General features: G+C 35.9%; 1 long non-coding RNA gene across 1 annotated transcript; it reads left to right on the forward strand.

The window, feature by feature from the left end:
- Positions 1–330: 330 nt before the first annotated feature.
- LOC117063405 lies at positions 331–22,304 on the forward strand. The gene is made up of 4 exons (XR_004428909.1): positions 331–518; positions 679–753; positions 1,124–1,204; positions 22,090–22,304. It is a non-coding gene; the product is annotated as an uncharacterized LOC117063405 (long non-coding RNA).
- The last annotated feature ends 4 nt before the right edge of the window (positions 22,305–22,308 follow it).

The raw sequence follows: 22,308 nt of genomic DNA on the forward strand, positions 1-22,308 counted from the left end.
AAACCTGGACCAATTATAGGCTGCTGTAATATGACATATGAGTAAAAGAAGATTTTTTTCTCTTCTTTTTTTTTTTGAGACACTCGCTCTGTCACCCAGGCTGGAGTGCAGTGCATGATCTCAGCTCACTGCAACCTCCACCTCCAGGGCTCAAGTGATTCTCCTTGCTCAGCCTCCCAAGTAGCTGGGATTACAGGCACACATCACTATGCCCAGTTAATTTTTGTATCTTCAGTAGAGGCGGGATTTCAACCATGTTGTCCAGGCTGGTCTCTTACTCCTGGCCTTAAGTGATCTCCCTCAGCCTCCCAAAGTGTTGGGATTACAGGCGTGAGCCACTGCACCTGGCTACAAGGTAATATTTCCAAAATGCAAGAATTTTTGCTCTGTTAAAGTGTTTAAATTGTGAATTACAAAGTGTCCTTATTTTTTCCATTTTGCAGTGAGGAATAAAAAGTGTCTGGGAATTGGATAGAAAGGAGGACAATGACAGTGGAGAAAAGTATAAAGAGCTTCAGGTACAATCAGATTTCTTCTCAAGATATCTAGCTACCCCAGAGGCAGTTTGGAAACCACAGCAAGCTTCATTTGTGCATATTTATTTATGGTCTATCCAAGGACAAAATTTTCCACACACTTATCTTTGTATATTGTCTTTACTTATCTCTGTCTCATCAGGGGTCCTTCAGTGAAACTTGGCTGTTTTCCTGATGGAGTACACAATCTATTTCCAAACTATACATCTCACAAATGGTAAGGAGTAAATCAGTCACTCTATGTTTAATTGAAGTACTATATGCGTATTCATAGGTATTGCAAGTGAAATATTTTAGCAGTGCCAAGTACTTCCTGAAAGTGCCATTCAGACATATGGTACAATATGTTTATACCTATTGCAGACCATCTGTTGTCTAGGCTCAACTGAGCATTTATTTTACTTTTAATTCACAAAGAAAATGGAAAATAGAACTGGTCCATGTACCATAATTTGGTAGAGTTTTAAGCAGGTGCAAATTCAATAAGAAAACATATTTAAAACTACAGAAACCTCACTTATTCTGTCCCCTTGTGGATATATAGGTTTTCCAAATCAACACAAATTTTTTTATCCCTTTATGCTTAGGTCTGTTGCAGTGTGTAATGGGGTCAGGTAGGATGAAAATGATTGAGAAAGCAGAGAAATATATATGCTTTTACTGAAAAAGTAAGTAATGTCTATAATAATATGTGTAATGCAATTTTATTGGTGTATCAAGTGTTATATTTATAGGGAAGATAACAGTTATGAAGACTTTATTATTTTTAACCAATTTTGCTTTTGCTTTTAATATTTTACGTATACATAGAATAAAATATAATGTAAAATTTTCATAGAGTCATCTTATTTAAAATGTGAATATTTATCAGAAACCAAACCATAGACATACGGCTGAACAAAGAAAATGACAGAATATATTCACATAACAATTAAAGCATATATCTCAGTAATTAATTTAATTCTTAACTTTGATATGAAAGGTTTTTTTTTGGGGGGGGGTTGGTTTGTTTGTTTTTTTGAGACGTAGTCTCACTCAGTCGCCCAGGCTGGAGGGCAGTGGCACGATCTCCGCTCATGCAAGCTCTGCCTCCTGGGTTCACGCCATTCTCCTGCCTCAGCCTCCCAAGTAGCTGGGACTACAGGCGCCCGCCGCCACACCTGGCTAATTTTTTGCATTTTTAGTAGAGATGGGGTTTCACCGTGTTAGCCAGGATGGTCTCGATCTCCTGACCTCGTGATCCACCTGCCTCGGCCTCCCAAAGTGCTGGGATTACAGGCGTGAGCCACCGTGCCGGGCCTGATATGAAAGTATTTTTTAATGACAGTTATTTGCAGAACTGATCAGATACTCTTCTAATTACTAAATTTCAGTAACTATCTCAAGTAATATTTTTGGCTGAATTTTGCTATATTGTAACATTATCTATAGAATCATTGTAATACCAAGGCTATTGTTGCTGCCACAAATTATTTGAGTATTTGACTTGAATTCTCTTGAACCTTAAATTTTGTTCATTATCTGGGTTCATTAGGTAGGAATTGTTCAAGACATTTTCACTGAACAGAGTCCAGCTACATAGTGGGTCAATAGGAGAAACTTACTCTTTTCAAAGAGTTTCTATACCATTCAGTCAATATTAATAAACATCTTATTTTTGAAAGGCACCATAATAAACATAGGTTGATACATAAAAATATAAGTTATTTATGAAATTTTTTCTCAAAGCCTGATGTCTGATATATATATATATATATATATATATATATAGTTTCACAAATAAGTAAATAAATGCATGAAGAAATATAAATGATATTGCATAATGAAAATCTAAATACATCATCAAAGACTAAGTAGAGTAAGTTTGTTTTAGCTCTAAAGTTGAGCACTACCACTGTGATATAAAACAGGAGGAGCCTAAAAAGCTTTAAGAAATTCTACTATAAAAGAGAGTTTTGAACGAGTGGTTGGATTTTGGCATGCTGAAATGGGGGAAAATGTATTTAGGATAAGAGACCGTGCAGATAAAAACATTAAGAGATTTTGTTTTACATGGTCCACTTAAATAAAAAAAAGAAACACCTTTGCATTGCTTTTAATTCTCAGTACCTTTGAAGTTTACAATGAATCAATAGTTGAGTATATAAGTAAATAATGAGTGACACATTTAAAAACAGTGCCAAATCAAGGACACAATAATATAATCAGGATGGCAAATGGGTTTAATCTCATGGCCAGCTCCTGTCAATTAGTGATCTCCAAAAGCACAATCTTGAGAATCATTTTGGTTTTTTTTTGTTCAATGAAACTAAGCATAGTGATTGATTAATGTTGTTTTCCAAGGTCACTCAGTGCATTTTTCAATTCTACCTTTAATTTACAGCTTCAACTTTTCCCCTAATAATACTGACTATATATTTGGCATTAACAAGCTGAGCTTCTTTTCATAATAATTTATTTGCATTCAACCTTAATCAAAATGGGCTCAGAGGAATCACAGAATAGATTAAATCGATTAATTAAACATCCTGACTTTTCAAGAGACTGTTAGTATGTAAGTGGATTCCTCTGCTCTTCTCTAAAGTGGCCATTGGGGAGCAATTCAAGGCTTTAGCTTATTTCTAGGTATGAGAATAAAAAGATAGGGCTGGAACGTTTTTAGTGACAGTGTATCTGAATTGTACTTACTGGGAGATATGGGCTTGATCATTTGCTAATGAATCTCTGTCTCTAAACTGAATCATAGAAAAGACTGTTGCATTTTCTGCTCTTTTCTTTATCCATTTTACTTATCCTATAATGTGTGTTTGCTCATATTATTTTGTAAAAGTAACACATCCAGCAAGAATAAGACATTATTCTGGAACGTTATTATTCAGAACTCTAATCAGTAACCTTGATCTGGTTCCATATAATAGAGATATGTATGAGTCTAGCTGGATCTAAATTCAAAGCTTAAATAACACAAATTTTTAAATATAACCAAAATTTCCCCATTTCCCCAATTGAAAAATGTTGATAATCACAATATCTCCTTCATGAGAGTGTTGTAAGAATTAAATAAGCTTTAAAAATCCTTAGAATAGTACTTGACCTATAAGTACCACTCAATAAATGTTTAATATTATTTTTATTGTTATAATTGGGGCATTACAGTACAATGGTTAATAGCAGGGACTCTGGGGCCAAATGCAAGGGTTCAAATCCTGCCTCTTATTACCTGTGTGACCTTAGGTAAATTTAATTTAGAATTAAATTTAGAATAACCCTTATTGTAGAATTAAAATACATGTAAGTAAATATATATATATATTTAAACTCAATAGTTTTATATGTTATATTTAATTTATAAATCATATCTAAAAACCTACATTTATGGGTATACCTGTAGTATGTGTGATTGCATATACATGTATATACACATACATAGCCTACAAATCTTACAATTATATATTATTATATGTAATATACATATAATAATATATAATATATTATATATTATATACTATATAATTATATCTAGTTATATATTATACATAATTATTTGTATTTTTATAACTATTATAAATTATAAATATAATTATTATATAATATACTGTATATAACTAGATATAATTATATATAACATATTATATTATGTTATATACATGTTATATATAATTATATCTAGTTATATACAATATAATATACATAATTATATATTAGTATAGATTATATATATTTTATATACTATACATATATAGTACTATATACAAATATATATTGTACTATAATATATTATATTATATAATACATAGTATATTTAATATATAATTGTAAGATATGTAAGCTAAATAAATATATGATTGTAAGATTTGTAAGCTATGTATGTGTATATAAATGTATATATATATATATATATATATATATACAAGGCAAGACTTTGGTCAATGTAACATTTAGCTATCTATAGGTTATAAAAATACCTTTCTGAATATTCAGCCTGAAACTGATTTTTTAAAAATCTACATTTCTCATTGCCTATTGATATATTTTTGCTGCCCTTAATGGTTGGGATTAGAACTTTATTTTACACAATATGGGTATCATAAAATTTGAAGATCCCTGTCAAAATTATCTAAAATGTCAGACATTCCCAAGGGCAAGCCACAAGGTTATACCCACAGAGACCACTGCTCCTAAGATAAAAGAAATTAGAGCGGTCCCTCTGTCTTTCCTATACACTTTAGTCACCTACTTTACCCAGAAGACGATATCTGTCTTTGCCACACAGAGGCGCTCCATTGTGATTGCTTTTTTCATAGCTATAATTTATTGGGAATCTTCTATGAAGCAGTTGCTGGGCCAGAGAGTTTAGATTTTTTTTTCTCCCTATACTCTAACTAGTAATAAAATTCTAGCTTGTGTTATCATAGTTTTTTTTTTTTTTTTTTAGACAGAGTCTTGCTCTGTTACCAGGCTGGACTGCGGTAGCAGGATCTCGGCTCACTGAAACCTCCGCCTCCTGAGTTCAAGCGATTATTCTGCCTCAGCGTCCTGAGTCGCTGGGACTACAGGAGCGTGCCGCCACGCCCGGCTAATATTTGTATTTTTAGTAGAGACAGGGTTTCACCATGTTGGCCAGGGTGGTCTCGATCTCTTGACCTCGTGATCCGTCTGCCTCAGCCTACCAAAGTGCTAAGATTACAGGCGTGAACCACTGTGTCCGGCCGTATCGTCATAATTTTTAAGGCTTAATTAATTTTAGGTTAATCAAAAAAAATTCTCTTATGTTGTATCAAGAATAACGTGTGTGTGCCCCGATGTGTGTGTTTCTATGTGTGTGTGTATTCTCATTAACAGAAAAAGTCATCTACAATCAGTACTCACTATTGTTTCCTGCTTCAGGAAGTTTTTGGTTTTTCCTCTCTGGAATGTCTTCTCTCTTTCAATTGTCTTTTGTTCAGCATATTACAAGCATCGTCCTTAGATCAGAAACGAGTGTTAAACTATGCTATGAATCTGTACATTTTAGACTTTAATTTGTATGATCACTCAAAAGTCTATTACATTTATCTTTAAACATTGTTCCACTGCCTTCTCTCGTCCTTGATTACAAATGTCTACGTTGATTAGAGAAGGCTGCTTTTCTTTCCACTCCAACACGCGCGCGCGTGGCGCACACACACTCGCGCGCACACACACATACACACAGAGTTTGGAAATACTTTTTTTCCTATTTTTCTCTATATTGGGAATTTCAAAGGACAAATGTATATATTTGCATTTAATTTTTATTAAATTTGCCACAGACTGGGTTAATCCATTCAGCTGCCAGTTAAAATCCTTGTGCGAAGTGTTACTCAATTATCCTTATCTCTTTTGTGGAATTCCTTTTATTCACACACTGTGTCTCTTAGATCTGCCTTTTCAGGGTTTTTGTTTATTTGTTTATTTTCCTTATTATTTCTATTTATTTCACCTAATTCTTCAGGATTACATTGTTTGCTTACTTCTTTTGAGAGCCGGTTCTACCTTTTACTCTTTCAGAACAAAAATTAATTCAAAGCAGTGACCATTGTCTTTTAAATTATCTAAGATTTCTTCGGTTCTACACACTGGTTTGGTATTTGTAATCCCAGCTACCTGGGAGACTGAGGCAGGATAATCCTTTGAACCTGGGAGAAAGAGATTGCAGTGGGCTGAGATCACACCACTGCACTCCAGCCTGGGTGACAATGTGAGACTTCGTTTGAAAAGACAAAACAAAACAAAACAAAAACCCTGGTCAGTGATTTGAAGTCAAAATGAATACTTTCAAAGACCTAACTGGTGCAATTCATAACTTGAGATAAAGTAATTAAGGGATAAATTTTGAACCATCTTTTCTAATTAGATTATTTCATCACAGGAATAACCACTCTCAGGGCTGGCAATTATCCTTCCAGGTAGCATTTTGTTACAAACAAGTCATACCAAAAAGAATAATAATAATAATGATGATGTTTTAGAAGAAGAAAAATAATCCAAGATGAAAATGCAGAAATAAAAGCTAAAGATTGAGAAGAGAATATTAGTATTATTTGGAGAAATGCAAGTAAATGCTGACTGGTATAGCGGCGGTCCCCAACTGCCAACTGACTGATACCAGTCTGTTGCCTGTCAGGAACCTGGCTGCACAGCAGGAGGTGGCCAGCGTGGCAAATGAGAGAAGCTTCATCTACATTTGTAGCCGCTGCTCATCACTCGCATTACTGCCTGAGCTCCACATCCTCTCAGATCAGCACCCTTATTAGATTCTCATGGGATCACAAACCCTATTGTGAACCTCACATGCAAGGGATCTAGGTTGCGCACTCCTTATGAGAATCTAATGCCTGATGATCTGCTACTGTCTCTCATCAATCCCAGATGGGACTGTTTAGTTGCAGGAAAACAAGCTCAGGATTCCCACTGATTCTATATTATGGTGAGTTGTATAATTATTTCATTATGTATTACAAAGTAAAAATAATAGAAATAAAGTGCACACAAATGTAATATGCTTGAATTACCCCAAAGCATCCCTGCTGGTGCATGGAAAATTTTCTTCCATGAAACTGGTCCCTGGTGGCAAAAAGGTTGGGGACTGCTGCGACTGCTGCTGTATAGAACTTTAATAATAAGGCTTTATGTGGTTAAAAATATAAAAGTATAAAACATACCAGAAACATGTAATTCTATTAGAATAAGATACATGAAAATACAATATCCTAAGTCACTCATATTACATTACTTCAATCTTTGATATCTTATTCTGGTTAGAATAATCATTGAAATAATTTTTGAAAGCATGTCTAAATGGGAGGAGGGTAACATAAAACATAATAAATACTACTCAGTTAAAATGGGAAGGAGAATGTAGGAAAAAGAAGAAATTATAGAATATCAAGAAGGTGGAACAAAAAATGAATAAAGCAATACAGCATTTTAGTCCTAGTGAATTTAAAAGTGGTCTCACATTGGTAAATATATGAGTTCCTATATCATATCGTCATAGAATAAACATTCCAGTTAAAATGTGTTGATTGTTAGACTAGATGGAAATGTTTGTTTTTCAATAAGAGACACACAAAATATTTAAGAATACAAAAGGTTAAAAACTAGGAATACGGAAGAAGTATAGTACATAAAAATTAACCAAAATAAAGATGGCATAAATGTATTAATATCAGAGAAAATGGAAAAATATTAGGCAAAAATGGCAATCACAAAATATATAAAAGGATATAGAATACAGTTAAACCTAGAGTTAGAAAATCATAAATGAGAAAAAAGTCTAAAATTTAATGAGATAAATATTTATCTTAAGAAACACAATGAAAGAACAGAAAAATAAACTACTGTACAACAAAATTTAAAATGATAAAAGCATTTATTAATAAAATTGAAACATGAAACATATAAACAAAGTCAATATTGATCATTTTGAAATCACAAATCTCATAAATCCTGGGTACTTCTGATCAAGAAAAACAACAAACAAACAGAAAATGTTGCTAAGAATCCTAAAAACATAAAAACACAAGAGGATAAATGGACAGATCTATACCTCAAAATTTGGCTGGGCACAGTGGCTCACGCCTGTAATCCCAGCACTTTGGGAGGCTGAGGAGGCAGATCACGAGATCGGGAGTTCGAGACCAGCCTGGCCAACATGGTGAAACCCCGTATCTACTAAAAATAAAAATAAAAAAAAAAAGATTAGTGAGGCACGGTGGTGTGCGCCTGTAGTCCAAGGCTGAGGCAGAAGAATCTCTTGAACCTGGGAGGCAGAGGTTACAGTGAGCCATGAGCCATGATTACACCACTGCACTCCAGCCTGGGTGAAAAAGTGAGACTCCATCTCAAAAAAAAAAAAAAAAAAAAATAGGTCTAATAGAGAAATACCTACAAATATGTAGCAACAAAAAAAATATATATTATAAAATCTTAAAATTCTAAAATTATTACAAGAGATAAATGAATAATCAAAAGTGTGCAAAGACAATAATGAACAACTCTAGACCCTGTGACTTTACCTGATCTAAATAGATGATGATGTATGACATGTTACATGAAATAAAAGACAATTCTATAAATATCTCATTCTCCTCAGATTATTTATAGATTCAAAGCATTTCCAGCCTCGGAGATAAAAGCATAAGGCAAAAGTAAATTTTTTAAAAAGCATTTCTAATCTAAATAACATTTTCTGGGTATATGAGTGAAAGTTGTTAAACTGGTTCTAAATTTATATGGAAATAAGCAAGGACAATTTTAATCAACACACCTTAAAGAACAAGATGAGAAACGTGGAGGATTCTCAATAACAGAATAAATTAGTAAAACAAACAAATGAACTATGGTAAATTCATAAAAATCAAGACCATTAAAGCAAAAACAAAATACTATATTTTAATGTAAATAAACTACAGTTACAGAAAACAACAAGAAAAGATTAAAAACACATTGCTAGGTGAAAGAACAAAAAAAGAAAGACTTTTTTATTTTAAGTTTTGGGGTACATGTGTAGGGTGTGCAAGTTTTGTTATATAGGTAAATGTGTGCCATGGTGTTTTGCTGCACCTATCAACCCATCACCTAGGTATTAAGCCCAGCATGCATTAGATATTTTTTCTGATGCTCTCTCTCCCCTCATCCACTCTGACAGACTCTATTGTGTGTTGTTCCCCACCCTGTGTCTATGTGTTCACATTGTTCAGCTACCACTTATACATGAGAAGATGTGGTATTTGGTTTTCTGTTCCTGCATTAGTTTACTGAGGATAATGGATTCCAGCTCCATCCATGTCCCTGCAAAGGACATGGTCTTGTTCCTTTTTATGGCTGCATGGTATTCCATGGTGTATATATACCACATTTTCTTTTTCTAGTCTATCATTGATGGGTATTTGGGTTGATCCCATGTCTTTGCTATTGTGAAGAGTGCTGCATTGAACATATATGTGTATGTATCTTTATAATAGAATGATTATATAGAAATAGAATGATTTTTATTCCTTTGTATACCCATACTGGGTATACCCAGTAATGGGACTGCTGAGTCAAATGATATTTCTGGTTTTAGGTCTTTGAGGAATCACCGCACTGTCTTCCACAATGGTTGAACTAATTTAAATTCCCACCAACGGTGTAATATTGTTCCTATTTCTCCACAGCCTCACCAATATCTGTTGTTTCTTAACTTTTTAATAATCACCATTCTTTTTTTTTTTTTTTTTGAGACAGAGTTTCACTCTTGTTGCCCAGGCTGGAGTGCAATGGCATGATCTCGGCTCACCACAAGCTCTGCCTCCTGGGTTCAAGTGTTCTCCTGCCTCAGCCTCCCGAGTAGCTGGGATTACAGGCATGTGCCAGCACACCCAGCTAATTTTGTATTTTTATTAGAGATGGGATTTCTCCATGTTGGTCAGGCTGGTCTCAAACTCCCAAACTCAGGTGATTCACTCACCTCAACCTCCCACAGTGCTTGAGCCACTGCACCCAGTCAATAATCCCCATTCTTAACTGGGGTGAGATGGTACCTCTTTGTGGTTTTGATTTACATTTCTCTAATGATCAGTGATGTTGAGCTTTTTTAAAAAAATTTCTGTTGGTCACATAAATGTCTTGTTTTAAGAAGTGTCTGTTTATGTCCTTTGCCCACTTTTTATTGGGCTTGTTAGTTTTTTCTTGTAAATTTAAGTTCCTTGTAGATTGTGGATGTTCGATCTTTGCCACATGGACAGATTGCAAAAATTTTCTCCCATTCTGTAGGTTGTCTGTTCACTCTGATGATAGTTTCTTTTGATGTACAGAAGCTCTTTAGTTAAAATAGATCATATTTGTCAAGTTTTGCTTTTGTTGCAATTCCTATTGACATTTTCATCATGAAATCTTTGCCTATGCCTATGACCTGAATGGTATTGCCTAGATTTTCTTCTAGGATTTTTATAGTTTTGAGTCTTACATTTAAGTCTTTAATCCATCTTGAGTTAATTTTTGTTTAAGTTGTAAGGAAAGAGTATAGTTTCAATTTTCTGCATGTGGCTAGCTAGTTCTCCCAGCACCATTAATCATATAGAGAATCCTTCCTCCATTGCTTGTTTTCGTCAAAGATCAGATGGCTGAGATGTGTGGTCTTATTTATGAGTTCTCTATTCTGTTCCATTGGTCTATGTGTCTGTTTTGTACCAATACCATGCTGTTTTGGTTACTGTAGTCTTGTATTATAGTTTGAAGTCCAGTAGTCTGATGCCTTCAGCTTTGTTCTTTGTGCTTAAGATTGTCTTGGCTATTTGGGCTCTTTTTTGGTTCCATATGAATTTTTAGATAGATTTCTGAATTCTGTGAAGAATGTCAATAGTAGTTTCATGGTAATAGCATTGAATCTATAAATTACTTTGGGCAATATGGCCATTTTCATAATATTGATTATTTCTATACATGAGGATGGAATGTTTTCCCATTTGTCTGTGTCCTTCCTGATGTCCTTGGGCAGTGGTTTGTAGCTCCCCTTGAAGAGGTCCTTCACTTCCCTTGTTAGCTGTATTCCTAGGTATTTTATTCTCTTTGTAGCAATTGTGAATAGGAGTTAATTCATGATTTGGTTCTCTGCTTCTCTGTTGTTGGTGTATAGGAATGCTTGTGATTTTTGAACATCGATTTTGTATTCTGAAACTTTGCTGAAGGTGCTTATCAGCTTACAAAACTTTTGGGCTGAGACAATGGGGTTTTCTAAATATACGATCATGTCATCTGCAAACAAAGACAATTTGGCTTCCTCTCTTCCTATTTGAATGTCCTTTCTTTCTTTCTCTTGCCTGATTGCCCCAGTCAGTACTTCTGATACTATGTTGAATAGGAGTGGTCAGAGAGGGCATCCTTGTGCCAGTTTTCAAGCCGAATGTTTTCCAGCTTTTGCCCATTTAGTATGTTATTGACTGTAGGTTTGTCATATATGGCTCTTATTATTTTAAGGCTGTGTTGCTTCAGTACCTACTTTATTAAGAGTTTTTCACATGAAAGTATGTTGAATTTTATTGAAGGCTTTTTGTATGTCTATTGAGATAATTGTGGTTTTGTCTTCAGTTCTGTTTATGTAATGAATTACCTTTATTGACTTGCAAATATTGAAGCAACCTTGCAACCTGGGGATGAAGCCAACTTGATTGTGGTGGATAAGCTTTTGGATACACTGCTGGCTTCAGTTTGCCAGTATTTAATTGAGGATTTTTACATCGATATTCATGAGAGTTTGTGGCCTGAAGTTTTCTTTTTTTGTTGTATCTCTTTCAGATTTTGGCATCGGGATGATGCTGGCCTCATAATATGAGTTAGGGAGGAATCCCTCCTTTTAAATTGATTGGAATAGTTTCAGAAGAAATGGTACTAGCTACTCTTTGTACCTCTAGTAGAATTAATCTGTAAATCCTTCTGATTCTGGGATTTTTTTTTTTTTTTTGGTTGATTGGTAGGCTATTTATTACTGCCTCGATTTCAGAATTCATTATTGGTCTATTCAGGGATTCACCTTCTTTCTGGTTCAGTCTTGGGAAGGTGTATGTGTCAGGAATTTATCCATTGCTTCTAGATTTTCTAGTCTATTTTTGGTGTTCATAGTATTCTCTGATGGTTGTTTGTGTATCAGTGAGGTAAGTGGTGATATCCCCTTTATCATTTTTAATTGTCTATTTGATTCTTCTCTCTTTTCTTCTTTATTTGTCCAGCTAGTAGTCTATTTATTTTATTATTTTTTTCAAAAAACAGCTCTGGATATGTTGATTTATTTAAGGGTTTTTCATGTCTTTAATCTCCTTCAGTTCTGCTCTGATCTTGGTTATTTCTTGTCTTTTGCTAGCTCTGGGGATTTTTTTGCTCTTGGTTTTCTAGTTCTTTTAGTTGAGATGTTAGGATGTTGATTTGTGATCTTCCTACCTTTTAGATGTGTACATTTACTGTTATAAATTTCCCTCTTAACATGACGTTAGCTGTGTCCCAGAGATTCTGGCACATTGTCTCTTCATTCTCATTAGTTTCAAAGAACTTATTGATTTCTGCCTTAATTTCATTATTTACCCAGGAGTTCTTCAGAAGCAGGTTGTTCAATTTCCATGTAGTTGTGTGGTTTTGAGTGAGTTTCTTAATCTTGAGTTCTAATTTTATTGTGCTGTGGTCTGAGAGACTGTTTGCTATGATTTCAGTTCTTTTGTTTTTGTTGAAGAGCGTATTACTTCCAATTATGTGATCAGTTTGGAGTAAATACCATGTGGCACCAATAAGAATTTATATCCTGTTGTTTTTGGGTGGACAGTTTTGTAAATATCTATCAGGTCCACTTGATCCACAGCTGAGATCAGATCCTTAATATCTTTGTTAATTTTCTGTCTTGATAATCTATATAATATTGACAGTGGGGCGTTAAAGTCTCCCAATATTATTATGTGGAAGTCTAAGTTTCTTCGTAGGTCTCTAAGAACTTCTTTCATGAATCTGGGTGCTCCTGTATTAGGTGCATATTTAGGATAGCTAGCTCTTCTTGTTGAACTGAATTTTACCATTATGTAATGGCCTTCTTTGTATTTTTTGATCTTAGTTGATTTAAAGTCTGTTGTCATAAACGTTGATTGCAACCCCTGCTTTCCATTTGCTTAGTAAATTTTCCTCCATCCCTTTATTTTAAGCCTATGTGTGTCTTTGCACATGAGATGGGTCTCTTTAATACAGCATACCAATGGGTCTTGATTCGTTATCCAGCTTGCTGTCCTGTGTCTTATCTTTTTTTTTTTCCCCTTGAGATGGAGCCTTACTCTGTCACCAGGCTGCAGTGCAATGGCGTGATCTCGGCTCACTGAAACCTCCACCTCTGGAATTCAAGCAATTCCCCTCCCTCAGCCTCCTGAGTAGCTGGGACTACAGGCATGCGCCACCTCACCCAGCTAATTTTATATATATATATATATTTTTTAATAGAGATGGGATTTCACCATATTGGCCAGAATGGTCTCGATCTCCTGACTTCATGATCCACCCTCCTCAGTCTCCCAATGTGCTGAGATTACAGGCATGAGCCACCTCGCCTGGCCCTGTTCTGTGTTTTGATGGGGACATTTAGCCCATTTACATTTAAGGGTGATATTGTGTGTGAATTTGATCCTGTCATCAGGATGTTAGCTGGTTATTTTGCAGACTTGTTAATGTCGTTGCTTCATAGTGTCATTGGTCTGTATACTTCAGTGTGTTTTTGTGGTGGCTGGTAAGTTTTTTCTTTCCATTTTAATGCTTCTTTCAGGAGCTCTTGCAAGGCAGGCCTGGTGGTAATGAATTCTCTCAACATTTGCTTATCTGAAAAAAATGTATTTCTCCTTTGCTTATGAAGTGTAGTTTTGCAAATATGAAATTCTAGGTTGGAAATTATTTTCTTTAAGAATGCTGAATATTGGTCCCCAATCTCTTCTGGATTGAAGGGCCTCTGCTGAGAGATCCGCTGTTAGTCTGATGGGCTTCCCTTTGTAGGTGACCTGGCCTTTCTCCATAGCTGCCCTTAATATTTTTTTCCTTCATCTCGACTTTAGAGAATCTGATAATAATGTGTCTTTGGGTTGATCTTCTCATAGAGTATTTTACTGGGGTTCTCTGAATTTCCTGAATTTGAATGTTTGCCTGTCTTGCTAGAGTGTAGAAGTTCTCCTGGATAATATCCTGAAGTATGTTTTCCAACTTGACTCCATGCTCCCCATCTATTTTGGATGCCCCTCATCAGTTGTAGCTTTGTTTTTTGTTTTTGTTTTTGTTTTTGCATAATCCCATAGTTATCAGAGGTTTTGTTCATTCGTTTTTTTGTTTTGTTTTTTCTCCAATCTTATCTGTCTGTCTTATATTTCAGCAAGATAGCTTCAAGCTCTCAGATTTCTTTCTCTGTTTGGGCTATTCAGCTATTGATACTTGTGGTTGCATTGTTAAGCTCTTGTGTTGTGTTTTTCAGCTCCATCAGGTTATTTGTATTCCTCTCCAAATTAGTTATTCTGGTTAACCACTCCTGTAAGGTTTTATCATGATTCTTAGTTTCTTTGCATTGGATCAGTGGAGTTCATTATTACTCACCTTCTGAAACCTACTGCTGTTACTTAATCCATCTCAGCCTCAGCTCAGTTCTATGCCCTTGCTAGAGAGGTGTTGCAATCATTTGGAGGAGAGGCACCCTGGCTTTTTGAGTTTTCACCATTTTTGTGCTGATTCTTTCTCATCTTTGTGAGCTTCAATCTTTGAAGCTGTTGACATTTGGGTGGGTATGATGTAGGGTCTTTGTTGTTGCTTTCTGTTGGTTTTTCTTTTAACAGTTAGGACCTTCTTCTGTAAGGATGCTGCAGTTTGCTGGGGTCCACTCCAGACCCTATTTGCCTGGGTTTCTATTGCAGCTGGAGGTGTCACCAGAGGAGGCTGCAGAACAGCAAAGATGTCTGCCTGCTCGTTCTTCTGTGAGCTCCATCCCAGAGAGGCCCTGGCCAGATACTGGTGGAAATGCTCCTGTACAAGGTGTTTGGCAACCCCTGTTGGAAGGGTCTCACCTAGTTAAGAGGCACAGCCTCAGGGACCCACTTAACAAAGTACTCTGACTGCCCCTTGGTGGAGCATGTGCACTGAACTGTGGGGAATCCCACTCATCTGGACTGCCTGGTCTCTTTAGGGCCAACAGGCAGGAAAGACTAAGACTAAGTTTGCTGAGTAGTGGGGCTCTGTCCCAGGGAGTTAAGAGTTCTGTCCATAAACCCCTCACTGGAGTTGCTCCAGCCCCGCTCTGTGAGGGGGAATAGATCTAGGTCACATCTAAGAAGCAGTCTGGCCATACTCTGCCACAGCCACTGTGCTGCACTAAGAGAAATCCCTCCCTGTCCATACTGCCTTGTCTCCCCAGCACTGGCAGGGGAAAATGGCCAACTGGAGCCACAGTGATGGCAGCTGCTTCTCCTCCCAGGAACATGGTCATCTTAGACAGTCTCCAGTCTTCTGCTACTGGTTGCAACCTGAGCAGCTGCCAAGTCTCACAGCTCTGCACTTGGGATCCATGGCCCTGGTGGCTTGGGCTCACAAGGGAATCTACTGATTCACAGGTTGCACAGATGTGTGGAGAAAACATGGTTTCCTGGGCAGGGTGGCACAATCACTCACTGCCTCTCTTGGTTGGTGGTGGTAGCTCCCCTTGCCCCATGTCACTCCCTGGTGGGCTTTCGCTCTACCCTATTTTTCCTTGTCTTTCTTGGGTTGCTCCAAGTGCCTAGAACCTGGATACCTTGGCTGGAGGTACAGGATTCACTTGCCATTTTTGTTCTTCTCAATGGGAGCTGCCAGCGGCAGCTGCTTCTAGTCAGCTATCTTGGCTTCTTCCCCTGAAAAAAGACTTTCTATATGTGTAATGTTCAATATCAGACAAAACTAAATTATAGTGTTTACAAATGTGTACATAAAAATACAAAATAGTAAGAAAACAAATATCATGGAAGTCAGTATAGTGATGATTACAATAGAGAAGCTTGTGACTGGGGAAAACATGAGATGTGGGAAAGGACTATAAGTTACAGGTGATACTTTGTTATTTCTTGATCAGGGCAGTATTTAAACAGGTGTTCACATTATGATTATTCATTAAACAATGCATGGACATGTTATGTTCTTTTTTATGTGTATAAAACTTCATTTAAATAATGTGATCCAGGTTAATAATGTTTTCCTTTTATTATTCTGTTTAAGTATGATCCTTCTTGAATAAATTAATGGCTCATTGCTGTTAGCATTTTTATCATGTGTTTTAACTACAATTTATTTATTTTTATTTATTTATTTATTTTGAGACGGAGTTTCACTCTTGTTGCCCAGGTTGGAGTGCAATGGTGTGGTCTTGGCTCACCGCAACCTCTGCCTCCCAGGTTCAAGCAATTCTCCTGCCTCAGTCTCCCTAGTAGCTGGCATTACAGGCATGCACTACCATGCCCGGTTAATTTTTTTTTTTTTTTTTGTATGTTTAGTAGAGATGGGGTTTCTCCATGTTGATCAGGCTGGTTTCAAACTCCCTACCTCAGGTGATTCGCCAGCCTAGGCTTCTCAAAGTGCTGGGATTACAGGTGTGAGCCACTGTGCCTGGCTTACCTATAAAGACAGTATTACAGGATGAAATTCATAGAGAATCAGTGCAGAGCACTAAGACCTCAATTTTTCAGTGGGTGTTTTGTGTGTAAAACAATAACTAAAGGCAGAAAGAAGCAGAATGTATTTTCAAGTAGTCATGAAGATAGTGACTTTGAAACATATGTCAGTAATATTTTGAGAACTGAGAAAAATACAGATGGTGGCTGCATATGTATAAAATTGATATTGTAAAAATGTTATGCATATGAAGATAGAATATACCCTAAATTTAAAAAACCCTCCAAATCCAAATTAAAAATTTGTATTTAAAGAGTAGTTTGAACAAATGTTAATACACTTATTCTTTTCTTAATATGAGTAATCTCTTGTTTCTAATTCCAATATAGGATATAATAAAAAAAATTCCTCAAAGCTGAACACATGGATTTTTCTCCATTTAGAGATCATAGTACTTTCATATCTTAGTTCTAATGCTTTCTTTAAGTGAGCATGATAGACATATTAAAATACATAGTAAATCATTTAAACATTACTTTAGCATCTATAACCACATTTACATAAAGCACATGAATACACACATATCATATCTTTCCCATTTTATAAATGATGAAACCAACTCAGGTATATTAGCCACTCACTGACTCTGATCTCAAAGGTAGCATGTGTAATCCTAGAACAAAAACTAAAGCTGACTGTTGCATGCATAACCTACACATGATTAAGAAGTAGTGCTTTGAAGTTAGACTTAAGTATTTTCTAAAAGCTAGTACATTAACAAATAAAACAGATTTTTTTCAGACAAACTATATTCCATATTCTATCTTAAGTCATGTATAACACCCAGGAAATAAATCACAAGTAGGATCTGTTTCAATAGAAAGAAGAAAAAAAGAGGAGGAACAGTTTTAAGCCACAGACGCTCGCTAAACAGGCATTGCTGAAGACTGATGGACCTCAGTCAATGAAGCAGTAGTGGAAGGCCATGGTGAACCTAAAGAGGGCGACTAAACAGAGTAGAAATTTGGGAGAAAGAAGTGACAATAAGTGCTAAAATAGAAATACATTTTCCAGTTTTCCAGTTGGATATGTAGTAAAGAATTGCCCAAAGCCAAAATTCACTTCTGATTCCTTGACATGTTCTGAAAAAACCCCTCTATAAGTCTACATAGTGTGGCCGGGCGCGGTGGCTCAAGCCTGTAATCCCAGCACTTTGGGAGGCCGAGACGGGCGGATCACGAGGTCAGGAGATCGAGACCATCCTGGCTAACACGGTGAAACCCCGTCTCTACTGAAAAATACAAAAAACTAGCCGGGCGAGGTGGCGGGCGCCTGTAGTCCCAGCTGCTCGGGAGGCTGAGGCAGGAGAATGGCGTGAACCCGGGAGGCGGAGGTTGCAGTGAGCTGAGATCCGGCCATTGCACTCCAGCCTGGGCGACAGAGCAAGACTCCGTCTCAAAAAAAAAAAAAAAAAGTCTACATAGTGTGAGGATGAGGGCTGGAATTGCATTTTACCCAAGAAACCCAACAAATACTCTCTGAAATGAGAACTTCATTGTATTTCTTAACAGAAGTAAGCTGTCTTGTAAAGGAAATGGACTATTTCTATCCATGATTCTGGGGAACTTGTTTTCTGACTTTTATTAGCTCCCACATTTAGAGTAAAAGAAACTTTCAGTTCATTGAAACACTACCCTAAGTGTGTGCCCCTCATCATTCCTTAAACTGTCTTCTTCCAATATATTTCCAAACCATCATTTACATTCTTTCTAAAATTATATCTATAACAGAAGTTAGTTAAGTTTTATCCCTTAAAAAAGCTTAGTGTGTTCAACTGACTATGAGATAAAATTTATAATCCTTAACATCACTATATTTTTCTATTAGTATTTTATCTACCATTATATTTTCTCATTGTTTTGATCTGTAAATAAATTAATACAAGTATATATTTTGCCACCCTTACACCAACCAAACCCAAACTCCTGACACAAGTTAGGTATGGTAAACCTCAAATGACTCAATGAACTCTCTTACTTTTGCTTAAGTGTACATATGTTTGATTACCCTGTTAAACTTAAAGAAACAGACAGTGCTCTTTGGACTTACTTATTATTAGAGTATCTTCTTTGGAAAATTGGCAATGATATGTTTGCTTGTTGTATACATCACATTCTTGTTTCTTGTTCATTTAAATATTTGTTTCCTGGTGACCAACTTAAATGTCCATTACATATTGTGGAAGAAGAAAAACAAGTTAAATCATTTGCTCAAGCTTATGTTAAAATGTTGCAAAATGAGAAAAAATTTTGAAATGAATGTTAATGAGAGAAGTATGCTTAATTTTATTATGTGACAGATAGAAAATAAGTCAACATTTAGTTTTCTTCCAATAATGTTCACTAAGGAAATTTTCTGGTAAACTTTGGATACATGTTACATTAATTACACAGCAGGATGTTAGAGTAGAAAAATGATACAATAGCAGTGTATCAGCTATTGGTTGATCAACTTAGGTTTCGCAAAGTTTTGGTGAGGAGGAAGAGTTGGAGACAATTTTTCAAGGGTCACAGTGAAATATTTTTAGTCTTTCAGGGTGTTTTACATTCATTGCTCTTTACCAGAATTCACCTCTGTGAAAATATCACCATGCCTAATGTCAAGAGTTCAAATTATCATCTTTATCCAGGTTTCCAAATCAAAATAGGTCCATGATTATAGGAAATCCTTGAGTTTCAGGTGGATCATCAGTTTCTGGTGACTTTTGCTTTACTTTGTTTTGTTTTCTGGTAAATTCATTCGTTAGGTAGTGGCTATATAGAAGCACTTTGACTCTAGACAAGATACAATGTAGAACTGTAATGTCAAGAAACACAAGAAGTAGATTATTAATAGGCCTTGATGTATTCTCTTCACCAACACTGACTTTTTTTAACTCTAGCCTGAAAAAAACCTTCCATCTCAACTTCTCAATTTGCAAAGTGGCACAGTGGCCAGTTTCCAAGTTTACTTATCTTTCTGTTTTATCTTATTAACAAGGATTAGCTTTTAGAAACAAAAACAATGGAAACAAGGATAAATGTCTCTTTTTTTCATTTTTGGTAATTAAAAATGTATTATAATATTTAGAAAATGACTAAAGATGGCAATTTTAAAAGGATGGGAAGAAAAGAGAGAAGAAAGAGATAACAAAGGATGAAATAATCAGTGACTCCTGGCATTCAGCCTCTAGGTCTGGAAATCTCAGAAGTCTAAAAAATCTGATATTTGATCCAAGTTTCTTGGAAACACTGAATTCTTTATAATGCTGTCTGCTTCTAAAGAATTATAAGAGTCTCAGTTTTATATCTCCATTTAGTACACTGAAGTCATGGGAGTGTGATGCTTTATGAATTTCAAAAGGTAAATGCAGAAATCTGTGCTTTTAGACATAAATATGAAATTAGTAGTAACTAATATAGTTAATTACAGTTAGGTTCAAGAGCATTTGTAGGTTGCTTCCAATGTTGTTTCTGTGGTTTTCCTTTGGTAAAACTGCCTGGGTCTGTTGGTTACAAACTTTTTGTTTTGTATATTGCAATAAACCTGAGATGACAATCGGTTACTGGAGGTGTAAATGTTAGCCTCACTGGCTAACGGCTTATAGAATGATAACCTTTGATTTCCAGGAAGTGAATTTCTGATAGCCAAGGCAGCAAAGGATAATATCTAGGTCATGACAGTTAACCCTTCAAGTAATTTTTCAACCTTTGTTTATCATTTTATTTTCCATGTTTGATAGAGTATGGTGAATGTAATAGAGTTCTGGATACTGAGCAGTATCATGAACAGCTATTGGACTGAAATCTCTCTGTAAAATGGGTATTTCTATCTCTGGATAAAGGTGTTGATAACAGCCTAAGTTGAAAATACAAAGCCTAGAATGGTGATTGTTGTTTTTGTTTGTTTGTTTGATTTATTTTGTTTCATTTTCTCTATTAATATAGTTGCCATTTGGCAGAGAATTTTGGCCATCCATAAAATGGACAATAGTAAAAATACATTCACATCCATTTCAAGGAGGTAACTGGATGAACTCCATTGCTAAATATTCAAATAGACTTTAAGGCTTTGGTTTCTGCCTATACCCACCTTTGCAGATTTGTTTGAATTATAATTTTTGCAGATGGAACACATGCCAGAAACATCTCAGTGGTTTTGAGTAAAACTGTCCTTCTAATTATAATTGTTTTAAAATTTCAACTAATGTATATTTGCTGTGATGATCAAAATTAATAGTTATGTTAACAAATAATGTTAGTTATATTAATAGTTATATTAATAAACTATGTTAATATTTTAATAAATTATATTTATTTCAATAAATCATCTTAATTAATGATATTACCTTATTATAATCACTGATTATTGTGGGAGGAAAATATTTTATAAACAGAATGACATGAACAATTTTCTGTACCAATTAGATTCATATTAGAAAACAAATTCTGCTTTGTCACTTACTATGCCTGGTAGTCAAATATTTTAAAATTTATAAACAACAATTTTGCAGAGAGTAATTGTGCCAGACTTTCTGCTTGTACATGAGTGTATTTTAATCTTAGGGTTTCAATATATCTTTTATGGGAACATAATTTAATCCATAACAGTCCGCTCTCTGGCCCCACAAAATTCATGTCCTTCCCACATGGAAAATATGTTCACCCCATCTTGACATCCCCAAAAGTTTTAACCCACTCCAGCATCAACTCTAAGTCCAAATATCACTTACGTATAATCAGCTAAAAAAGTCCCAAATCTTATCATCGAATCATCTAAATCAGTTATAGGTGAGACTTTGGTTATGGTTTATCCTGCAGCAACAATCTTTTAAAGCTGTGGGTCTGTGTAATCAGAAAACAAGTAATATGCTTACACAATGCAATGGTGGCAAAGTCATAGGATGGACCTTCCCATTTCATAATTGAAAAATAGAAGAAAAAGGGGTCTCACGTCCCAAGCAAGTCCAAAAACCAGCAGGGCAAACTTCATTAAATTCCAAGGCTTCAGACTAAGCCTCTGTGGCCCAGTGCTTTGTCCCCTTGTCCCTCTTGGGCCACCTGAGAGGCAACTGTAGCCTCCTGCCCAAGGATGTTCTATCAGTTCAGGCTTCTGCATCCATGGCCCTGCCATCAGAATCATTCTTCATTAATTTCATCCCATCTCTATCACCCTCAGTCCAAATGATAGGGACAGGAGCCAGATGAATTTTAGGCAGAAAAGAGATGGGTCCTTGGTGAAAACCCCACCCTCAAGCTGAAAAGCCTGAAACTGCAGCCCAAAGTGAGAACTTATATCCCTGTTTTCCTGCTTGAATGTTGCCTTTTCCTAAACCACTCATGGCCCTGTCTCACCTCATCCTGTGTTTATAAAGACCCCAGACTCAGTCAGTAAAGAAGAAAAGCAGCTGGATGTAGGGACTACGGTTGGACATTGGAGAAAAGCAGCTTGACTTCAGAGGGACAGCTTGACAGCATAACTTTGGAGAAGGATCCAGCTAGAGAAGGCTGGGCTTCAGGGAAAGATTACCTTTCTGCCCCATCCCCTTTTCAGCTCCCCTTCCAGCTGAGAATCACTTTCATTGGCAATAAAA

This window comes from Trachypithecus francoisi, unplaced genomic scaffold, assembly GCF_009764315.1.
Source record: "Trachypithecus francoisi isolate TF-2019V2 unplaced genomic scaffold, Tfra_2.0 Lachesis_group18, whole genome shotgun sequence".
NCBI lineage: Eukaryota > Metazoa > Chordata > Mammalia > Primates > Cercopithecidae > Trachypithecus > Trachypithecus francoisi.